Source organism: Herpailurus yagouaroundi, unplaced genomic scaffold (genome assembly GCF_014898765.1).
Source record: "Herpailurus yagouaroundi ecotype Mexico unplaced genomic scaffold, PumYag 355, whole genome shotgun sequence".
Classification (NCBI taxonomy): domain Eukaryota; kingdom Metazoa; phylum Chordata; class Mammalia; order Carnivora; family Felidae; genus Herpailurus; species Herpailurus yagouaroundi.
In genome coordinates this window covers 7,723,070-7,734,426 of record NW_024412572.1, presented here as the reverse complement: position 1 = coordinate 7,734,426, position 11,357 = coordinate 7,723,070, and the positions used below count along the sequence as shown (strand labels likewise).

The 11,357-nt window shown below is 37.5% G+C and overlaps 2 protein-coding genes across 24 annotated transcripts in view; one reads left to right on the top strand and one right to left on the bottom strand.

The window, feature by feature from the left end:
• The window catches only part of CACNA1C (calcium voltage-gated channel subunit alpha1 C), a 761,926-nt gene extending 752,752 nt beyond the window's left edge, over positions 1-9,174 (bottom strand). For all 23 annotated transcript variants that reach the window (XM_040463016.1, XM_040463040.1, XM_040463017.1 and 20 more), the window contains exon 1: positions 9,084-9,174. The gene's annotated coding sequence lies outside the window, so the exon portion shown is untranslated. The remainder of the gene's footprint in view (positions 1-9,083) is intronic.
• The window catches only part of DCP1B (decapping mRNA 1B), a 62,124-nt gene that overhangs the window by 31,986 nt on the left and 18,781 nt on the right, over positions 1-11,357 (top strand). The gene's annotated exons all lie outside the window — the stretch shown is intronic.

Genomic DNA, 11,357 nt, shown 5'->3' with positions numbered 1-11,357 from the left:
AGAGAGGGAGACACAGAATCGGAAACAGGCTCCAGGCTCTGAGCCATCAGCCCAGAGCCTGATGCGGGGCTCGAACTCCCGGACCGTGAGATCGTGACCTGGCTGAAGTCGGACGCTTAACCGACTGCGCCACCCAGGCGCCCCGGCCACAGCAACTTCTTACTCAACACATCTCTGGAGGCAAGGGAAACAAAAGCAAAAAATGAACTACTGGGACCTCAACAAAATAAAAAGCACAGCGAAGGAAACAATCAGCAAAAGGCAACTGATGGAATGGGAGAAGATATTTGCAAGCAACATATCAGATAAAGGGTTAGTATCCAAAATCTATAAAGAACTTATCAAACTCAACACCCCAAAAACAAATAATCCAGTGAAGAAATGGGCAAAACACATGAATAGACACTTTTCCAAAGAAGACATCCAGATGGCCAACCGACACATGAAAAAATGCTCAACATCACTCATCATCAGGGAAATAGAAATCAAAACCACAATTAGATACCACCTTACACCTGTCAGAATGGCTAATATTAACAAGTCAGGCAACAACACATGTTGGGGAGGATGCAGAGAAAGAAGATCTCTTTTGCATTGTTGGTGGGAATGCAAGCTGGTGCAGCCACTCTGGAAAACAGTATGGAGGTTCCTCAAAAAATTAAAAATAGAGCTACCCTATGACCCAGCAATTGCACTACTAGGTATTTATCCAAGGGATACACGTGTGCTGTTTCAAAGAGACATATGCACCCCAATGTTTATAACAGCACTATCAACAATAGCCAAAGTATGGAAAGAGCCTAAATGTCCATCGATGGATAAATGGATAAAGAAGATGTGGTATATATATATACAATGGAGTGTTACTCAGCAATCAAATGAAATTTGATCAAATTTGATGAAATTTCATGAAAAAGAATGAAATCTTGCCATTTGCAACTACGTGGATGGAACTGGAGGGTATTATGCTAAGTGAAATTAGTGAGTCAAAGACAAATATCATATGACTTCACTCATGTGAGGACTTTAAGAGACAAAACAGATGAACATAAGGGAAGGGAAACAAAAATAATATAAAAACAGGGAGGGAGACAAAAACATAAGAGACTCTTAAATATGGAGAACAAACAGAGGGTTCCTGGAGGGGTTGTGGGAGGGGGGATGGGGTAAATGGGCAAGGGGCATTAAGGAATCTACTCCTGAAATCATTGTTGCACTATATGCTAACTAATTTGGATGTAAATTTAAAAACAATAAAATGAAAAAAATAATAAAGTCAGTTTTCTGGCAGAGAGAAGCCGTAGCATCTATTTTGCAGTCCTTTTTCTAGAACAAAATATATAGTAAACAATTCATATATAGTAAGCAATTAATACAACTTTTCTTGATGGCTATTAGAAAACATATTATGAAATATAAGCTTTAATTTTTTTCCAAAGCTCCAGTTGAAATATACCTGGGCATAGTCATAATAAGTAATAGCAGTAAGAAAGCCAAATTTGCAAACAAAGATAGGTCAAATGCATTTTGTGAAATGTTTTCTCTTCCACTATTCTGTCATTAATTGGTTGATTATTGATTATCTAGGCTATTGAGAAAGCAGTGACCTGAGTAATAGATTACCAAGGGCAGAGACTACATCTTAATATTTTGTGTTCTGTGGTACCAAATAAGCACAGAAAATGAACAGATCTAGATAAGAAATAGACACAATGTACTTAATGTAATTCCCAAATCATTTATATCAATTCTAGATTTGTTATTAGGGATATATGTCTGATGTTTTTGTCCAGCTTTGAAGATACTCTGCTTGGGGTGATTGAGAAAAGGCCACAATGTTGCCCAACTTTACTGAATTCCTCACTGTTGGCCATTTCATGGTAAAGATTGAAAATCCTACCTCTCAAGCTAATGTAGAGCAGTAACAAAAGCTGAACTGTGTGGTTCACCCTTGCTGTGGCCAAGGATGCAAAATCTGGTTTTTGAAGCTCTCTCCTAGACTTCAGGCCACGTGGAGGAGGAAAAGGTCTTACATCTTAACAAATTTGAAGACCTCGAGACTTTATCAACTGTTTTTTTAACCTTGGAATCAGTTCAGGCAATTATTACAAAACCAATTTGAAAGGTTAAAAGTGAACTCTGTGTAAATTTATTACAAAGAAAATGAAAGTCACATTATCTGCCCACAGATAATTGAGAGTTATTTTTCCATTCTAAGGTATTTACTGGTGTATTGATCCTCAAATAGTAGTTCTTAACCTTTTTTGAGTCACAAATTCCTTTGAGGATCTGATGATCCTCCCTGCCCTCGCAACATTTTTCTTCCTCCCTGCCCTCGCAACATTTTTTAATTGCCTGCCATGTGCCAGGCATTGTTGGGTGGGGGGGCGGTTATGCTTTGTACTTCCTACTTTCAAGAATGTCTTCTTTGCATATAGACACATCATTTTGCATACAACTTCAGGGATTTTATTGAACCCCTAAAGCCCTCTAGAGTCAAGAAAGATCTTTAAAGTAATTATATAACTAAAAATACTTGACATTCTAGCAGAATCTTAGTATTTGCAGGAATAAGAAGAGAATGTTCTATTAAGAATCTGTCCAGTGATACAAGATCCTTAAACTCATTCAAATCATATGCAGTATGGAATGGGAGACAAGGAATTTGACATTTCATATGCAATTAGAATAGGTAACTGATATAGTCTTGCTCTTTTACTGTACATGAGAGGAGTGGTTGGTTGCACTAGGTAACCAAGAATTCTTTCTACCAGCTCGAAATCTGGGATTCTTAGTGAGAAAGAAAGAAGGCCACCAAAATTTAAACCTTACAGTGTGGTCACTGAATCTTACTCTGTGTCTGTCAGCCTCCTTTACCATTCTAACTGAAAAATTGACCTATTTATTATGCACCATTGCTCAGAAAGCTAGTGTGTTTTAATATATGGTTAAGGGTTGTACATTTGCTGTGACTTGAGTGATGAAACCTGTCACTCTGACCTTAACCCAGAATCACTCTTTTCTTCTGTCAATGCTCAGTCCGTGGTGAAAGGAAAAGATCTAAACTCTAGAGGAGACTATTAATCTAAAGAACTCACATCCTATCAGTTAAAGGAGCATCTGAAAAGCCTCACATAAAGCAAAATTTCACCTTTGAGCCATGTAGTATGTCTAGGTTTCATGTTTTTTGTTTGTTTTTTTTTTTTTTTTTTTTTTTTTTTACTGTGTTGAGTTGTGATACTTGGTAGCTCCTTGAAACACACACACAATGGGGCGCCTGGGTGGCGCAGTCGGTTAAGCGTCCGACTTCAGCCAGGTCACGATCTCGCGGTCCGTGAGTTCGAGCCCCGCGTCAGGCTCTGGGCTGATGGCTCAGAGCCTGGAGCCTGCTTCCGATTCTGTGACTCCCTCTCTCTCTGCCCCTCCCCCCTTCATGCTCTGTCTCTCTCTGTCCCAAAAATAAATAAATAAACGTTGAAAAAAAAATTAAAAAAAAAAAAAAAAAGAAACACACACACAAGGTGGGGAAACAATACTTCTCTTCACCCTGACCACCCAGTTTATGCAGCCTCCAGACTTCCATTATTACCAGAGGACTCAGTGGATATAGGACAGTCACATGAATTTAATGGGGAGCTGTGTATATGCATCTCTAAACTTGTTTGACTTAACAATCTGGCACAGTTAGATAAAGAACCCATGTAGCAAAGCTGATACACAGATACTATGTGAGTGAAATTAAAGTGAAGTCACGTTTATTTTATCCTGAACCAAAAACCACTTTTAGGATTCTCAACTTTACCAAAGAAACATCTGCATAGTGATGCTATTTGGATTCATACACTACACTTGTGGCTTGGAGACAGACTGTATTTTATATTTTGTTTTTCAGAGCCCAGTTTGGCATGAGAGAAGTCTAAATCTTGGCAGAAAAAAACTGGATTCCAAAACACTTTCGGAAATGCTTAATGTGTGAAGCATCTTTTAGTTTCCCTACCCTAACACAGTGCTTTGCACATAGTCAGTGCTCATTATGGCTGCACTGAGTGCTCATATCTGTTCTTCTTTAGAGTCTTTCTTTTCTATTGACTTTTGTCCAAAAACCACTTAGAAAATAGTTTCAAATAATCAATTTGAAAGTATTGGATTAATATACTTCTTAACCCACAGAAGGAAAAGTTAGAATTTTTCATGTTCTTAGGGGTTTTGGAGAAATAAAACGATTTTAGCCAAGAATTTGTGTTAAAATTATACTGTATACAGCCTTAGAGATCTAATTTAATTTAAGTAGGACCAAAACATGATTCAATGTTTATAACATAAAGGGCTTTGGGAAAAGTGGTATCTCCTATATCCATAATTATAGATTGAGGTCAAATTGGAAAAAGTACAGAAACTCTGGCTTATTTTTCTTCAATCAAGAAGTAGCATTTGGGGGCACCTGTATGGCACAGTCGGTTAAGCGGCCGACTTCAGCTCAGGTCCTGATCTCACTGTGGGTTCAAGCTGTCTGTATTGACAGCTCAGAGCCTGGAGCCTGCTTCACATTCTGTGTCTCCCTCTCTCTTTCTGTGCCCTTCCCCTGCTCATGCTATGTCTCTCTCTCTCTCTCTCAAAAATAAACATTAAAAATTTTAAAACAAATTTTTTATTTATTTTTTTATAAAAAATTTATTTTTCAACATTTATTTATTTTTGGGACAGAGAGAGACAGAGCATGAACGGGGGAGGGGCAGAGAGAGAGGGAGACACAGAATCGGAAACAGGCTCCAGGCTCTGAGCCATCAGCCCAGAGCCTGAAGCGGGGCTCGAACTCCCGGACCGCGAGATCGTGACCTGGCTGAAGTCGGACGCTTAACCGACTGCACCACCCAGGCGCCCCTAAAAATTTTTTTTAAAGAAGTAGCATTTGGCTCCTTTCTAGGCCACTGCTATATGGAATCTTAGAAGTTTTTCATTGATCATATATTTAATAGTTAGGATATTTTCAGCAAAGCTATTCCTGTAATTATCAAACACTTGGTTAAATAATATGAGTCAAATATGACGAAGTCTGCTTTTCATTGGAACAAGTTTTGACATGTAGAAACACTCTTTTATGTTTAGGTTAAACATATATTTTTCATAAACTATAATTGTATGCGATAAGACTTACTTTGCTACGTTGGGATTCAAGATAAATGCATGTGATTTTGCAGATTAATTGCATTCTTTGAGCTCTTAGTTGCCAGGGCCTGACAGGTATTCAGTCAGGAAGACTGGCATATGGTAGAATTGTCATAATAATAAATATACATGAAATGAATACATTAGTGCCTACAAAGTGCTGGGGCAATAGAAATATACAATCTGAGGGAGCTCAACCCCAGTGACAAAATCCCATCAAGATGGCTAATGCTGAAGGTTACCAAATGTGTGAAACTAAATAAATTCCAGTTAGAAGGAGAAATGTTAAGCAATGTTAGGAGAATTCCCATGCTATGTAATCCCTGGTAGAAGTTGTTATCATTGAATACAGAGGATCTAGCACATCTAACCTGTGATGTGTAATTAGCCCAGAATAGTGATAACTATTATTAATATTAACAATACAAGGAATATTGATAGTATAAGATCTTGTAGTCTGATTTCAGTTCAACTCAGCAAATATTTATTGACTGTCTACCCCATGCTAGTCTTATGCTGGGTGTATTAACAATGTCCTACCTTCCAGGAATTCATAGTCTAGTGGAGCAAACAGTTGTGTAAATACTTAATTATGACATGTGCTTTTTTTTTTCTTTTTTTGGTTCAAGGGTGTACAAAAAACTATGGGAGCAACAAAGAAGTTGAGATTATTTATCCCTAAAGGAATGAGAAAAACTCATAGTTCTGAAGACAACTATTAGCTCAGAGAGGGGGAAAGACACTTTAGGGAACCCATGTTTGTTATTTGTGGTCTAGGAGATTTTGAAATTAATCCACAGGATTATGAACAAAAAGAAGATATAGGGGCACCTAGGTGACTCTGTTGGTTAAGTGTCCAAGTCTTGATTGCAGCTCAGTTCATGATCTTGCAGTTGGTGAAATCGAGTGCCACATCGGGCTCTGTGCTGTCTGTGTGGAGCCTGCTTAGGGTATTCTCTCCCTCCCTCTCTGTCCCTTCCCTGCTCATACATGCACACATGAGTTCTCTCTCTCTCTCTCTCTCTCTCTCTCTCTCTCTCTCTCTCTCTCAAAATAAATAAAATTAAAAATATATATATATATATATAAAAATTTAAATGGCCAAAAAGCAGAATAAGTAATTCCTATTTATATTTATTATTACTGATAACTTTTCCTGCTTCCTAATTTTGTTAATGTTTATTTACTTTGTTAAATCTCAGATTAAAGGAACTTTCCCCTGAAATAAATAAAATTAGGAAATTAGTATGTCATGAAAAAGATTCCATCTGGCCTTTCATGAACTTGAGGCTAGTAGCAGACCTAAAGTTTCTCATTTGGATAACGACCTCTGTGGAGATTAGGGAGGCCTTATGACATAACATGCATTTGTTTTAAATAAAAACTTTTTAAAAGATAAATCCATCCTTTTCTTTTGAAGTAATAAATGCTAGTGTATGGTTGGAGATACATATTAACTTAATCCAAATTAGTATAATGCTTTAGTTGAGAGATTGTTTTTGTGGTTGTTGTTTCTGACATTAACTTTACAATGAAGATAATTTATTTAGAAAAAAGAATTGTTTTTACTTCACAATATTTATTTAGGTTTTCTACTGTTTCTCACAAAATGTTCATGAGTATTAGTCACCCATAAAATAGAAACTGCTTCTCATCTACTGTGAACCTTCCAGTATTTTGAGATCATGGGATCACTGATTTGTGAGGTGCAGTAAAGCTATGTCATATGAAAAGAACCAGACCGGGGGGCCAAAGATAGCACCGCTATGTAGACTCTCCCTGGCCAGTGAAGATTTTGTTTTACAAGATTGTGTCCGTGTTTGGTCAGTAGAGCTAAGGCAGAAGGTGAATGAAAGAACACTGCTTTAAAGGCATTAAAGAACATTATGAAGGAAAACATTTTTAGTGCAAAGCCTTCCAAATGGGGTAGAGGTACAGAGTCAGCGTAGAGCAGCCAAACAGAGCTTGTGTTTCCCATATGTGGCTGCCAGTACATGGGCAGTATGATTGCTATCCTAGCATTCACTGCCATAAAAATACTGCCAATACTAGAAATCTCAGATTCCTCTTTGTTTCCTCCCTCTCCCTTCCTTCCTTCTACCCTCATTTCCTCCCTCCCTCCCATCTTTCCTTTTTTCCTTTTTGAGAGTCCATATCAAACTTGTTTTTGAAAAAGGCTAATTCCCATCTCTTAAAACCAAGCCTACACCTCAAACATAAAAATTGTTTCAATCTTTATTTACTTCATTTGTAAGGTGGGGGGAGGAGCATATTTTAGAGAAAACAGATTGAACCAGTAAAAATGACATTGACTAAGTCATTTTGCCTTGTTAGACCACACATTCCTCATTAGTGAAATAGGTTGTTGAACTGCACACTTCCTAGCTGCCTTCCAACTCTAAAACTTCATGATTCTAACTTCTGATTTTTTAACTACCTGGTGATCTTTCAAAGGGTAGGAGCTGGGTGTGCAGACTTACCACCAAATACCAGTGACAGGTCATCGTCAACGTGGCCAATCTTACAGAAAGATTCAAGAACCATGATATTTGAGCAAAGTCTCAAAAACAAGTGTTTACATCGATTAGATGTTGGTCCTTACATTGGGGTTATTATTCCACTCATTTGGAAAAGACTTGGTGAAAGGAATGGGGTTTGAAGGAATTTTAAATTTTGGTTTATCCTTAACTGCGCAGAAGAGATTTATGTAATTTACACTGCCACATTTCCATAGCTTTCCTAGTTAAAAAAGAGAATTTAAATGCCTTCTTTGCTGCATTTTCTAAGAAGCATATATCCCTTTGCTTTTGAATGAAATTATTAAAGAGGGAGAGAGAATGGGGTGCTTGGTGGCTCAGTTGGTTAAGTGTCCAACTTCAGCTTAAGTCATGATTTCACGACTTGTGGGTTCCAGCCCCGCATTGGGCTCTGTGCTGACAGCTCGGAGCCTGGAGCCTGCTTCAGTTTTTGCATCTCCCTCTCTCTCTCTGCCCCTCCCCTGTTCGCGTGCGCGCGCTCTCTCTCTCTCTCTCTCTCTCAAAAATTAACATTAAAAAAAAATTAAGGAGAGAAAGAGAAGAGAGCATTACCAATCAGATATCCTTCCCATGCCTATTTAAACTTTACCTATGTAATTATGAATTATCTACTTCCTAACTATATGGAAATATGCCTTATATTTTGAAGTTGCACAAATATTAGCATGAATCCTTATTAGACGACTGCACACTACCATTCATGATTTGGAGTTGAAAGATATTTAGGGTAAAACATGGGACAAATGATATATGGCTTAAAAGAACATCCTGTATAGAAATACTTGTTAGGAACATAAACCAGATGAGGTAAATCCCCAAAGAACATCCAGAATGAACTAATGCTCCATGCTAATACGAATCCAAGAGTGCATTTAAGGACCTTTGATATTGCCTCTAATGACCTCTTAACTACACTCTTAAATTTTTATCAGCTTTCAATTTTTCTGCTGAAGAAATTTAAAAAGAAGAAAATACCATTATCAGATATAATCAGCTTGCTCTCTTTGTCATCTGTGTGTACATACATATTCAGACAGGAAATCTAATGGGGGAATTTTTACTTTCCTTAATCTTGCATGCAGAATTAAAAAGAAAGTGGAAGATTGTTGCTTAAATAGATAGGTGAAGGCAATATTACATTGCCTGTTGCTTCAAACAGTGTTTTTTTTCAATTGAAATTTTCCAAAGCATGAGATAGACCAGGACAGTACATTTTCAGCAAAATTTCACAACTGTGCTATTGAAAGTCCTGCATTAAATACGAAGAGGATTGCCAAAAAGATGAGTCGTTACATCACACATTCTAGATGTCATTAGAATATTTTACAGTAAACTTCAACGTGTTCTTTCTAGCCTTTACTCCACTTTTGGGTTACTTACCTCCAGGAGGGATGTAGAAACAGTTGAGTTGAGCTTCATGCACCAAAGTGCCCTTAAACTTCACCTCTGACTCGGCAGAAGGGTGCCTGGGAAGCGGCTGGTATGCAGGTGCAGCAGGCTGAACAAAGGCTCGAAGCATGGTGGATGTCCAGATGTGGACTAATAGGTCAGTTTTTTAAAACAAATCTCCTCATGAGCTTTTCTCCTTGTAATTTCTTAAAGCCCAGAAGTCATTCCCATTTCATTGTTCTACAAGTTTACACCGCTGTATCACCTCGCAAATTTAGGTCCCGGTGATTCCTTTTTAAGTGTTAGAATTTGAGAAACCACACCTTCTTTTTTGGTTCTTTTCAACCTATTTTTTTCTGTCTTGCCTGCTGTACTCACTGCCTACATAAGGATGGGCCTCTCCCCCAGTGGCTGTACAAGAAAACTGGGATTGAAATGTGAAGTTAATGGTTTCTGTCAGCCTGTCAGCTCATCACCTCCCTGAGGCATGTTGATCTCTGGTTTTTATATATCAGCACGAGCTGCTTTGATATAGCCTCTTGTGTGGAAGAGCGATAGTTTTGTCCAGGGGTTGGGAGACCTTGGGCCTAAGAGGCAGAAAACTTCAGTTGGAATGTGCACGTTCATGTAACTGTTGGCCCTTTCCTGGTGGAATGCAACTCAAGTTGCGAAACTATTTTAAGGAGAAAAAAACTTAGGTCCAGTTCTACATTTTATCTCAGTGTTACCCTTCAGTAGCCAAGACTGTTAGGCAGTCTGTTTTTTTCTCCACCGACTAGTTAAATTTTATGTTCAAACTAAGTATTAACTGGGATGAAAAGTGCTATTTCAAAATGATCCCATTTTAATTTTGAAGTCCCGTTGTTTTAGAGATAAATGGTCAGGTCCTAAAGAAACCTCCACCATGTCTTAAATAGTCATTACAGACCTGATCTTCCCTTCATTCTGCTTTGGCATCTGAAAGATGTTTTCATAGCATTTTTCCTTCCTAAATCTACATTTCAGTTACCTCATGGTAATGACATTGTCAGACTGCTTTTCTGTTTGTATCAACAGTTTCCTTGGCATCTAACTCTTATGAAAACCTAATCCTTATGTCAAATGCCACAAATGTGTAACATCAAACAAAAAAAATGACACTCAAAACATTTCTACTAATACATTCTACAGATGAGACACAAATGGCTCGTTTTCCTCTGCCGTTGGGCCTGGAGTTTCTTAGTTGTGCTGTTTTTCTGCCCTGCTACCACCTTTCTCTTTTGATAGTTTTGGGAAACCCAGTCTCCAAGAAAAGGAAGGTTTCACTGTAATCAAAAAATAGACCAGGCTCCTAGTTTTATAACTACAGTTAAAACTGTCACAACACACAAATGTATTCAGATTTATTGTCGTTGAATGTCAGTGACCTAATGCACTTTTGCGTACAAGGACACAAGGCTCACTGGGTGAGTGTATAGGAATCTGTGTAGGCAATCAGAATAGGACATTAGTGTGGATGGATTTGCAAAGAACCTTGAGTGAAAAGCTTTAAGATACACATTTAATGATCTTGAGATGAAAGAATTTCTTTTCAGTATTGAGGCTCTCTCAGCACATAAGCTTCAGAATTCAGATGTTCTTTTTTCAAAAGATTATCAATGTACTAAAGAGAAATATGTGTATGTATTTCTAGGAGGATAAAATGGTCCTGTTCAGGAAAATGCTGGAGGGTTTTTCCATTTTTTTTTTTTTTTCCTCTTCACATGTAGGTAAGATAAAGATTCCTGGCACACTAATCATATAAAAAGTTTAAAACCTCATTGCCACCTTATGGCGAGTCAGTAATTCAGATTTATAGGGTTCCTTTTAAAAAATATATCTGTTTAAAATAGCACTAAAGAGACATTTCCTGAAGCTTTGTATCTGAATCATTACTGACAAGAAGCAGAAATCCCACACCGAGGCACTGGTCAGATGGGTGGGGAAAAGAAGTTGTTAAAATATCAGCTGTTTTAATGACCAAATAATATGTATATAATTAAATGTTTTGAACGTTTAAATTTTAAAGTTTTTCCTTTAAAAAAATATATTGTTATTTTTCATTGCTCTATCGTAACATTGCTGCTATTTTCAATGAAGATTATTTAAATGTATCTGTAGTTAATGTATTATTTATATGATTAAAATACCACCAAATCCTTAACTAGATCTTTATAAATGTACTTTGGAACTGTTTAGCCTTTGCTATAAAAATGATGTAAATGGGCACATACTAAGGTGTACAGT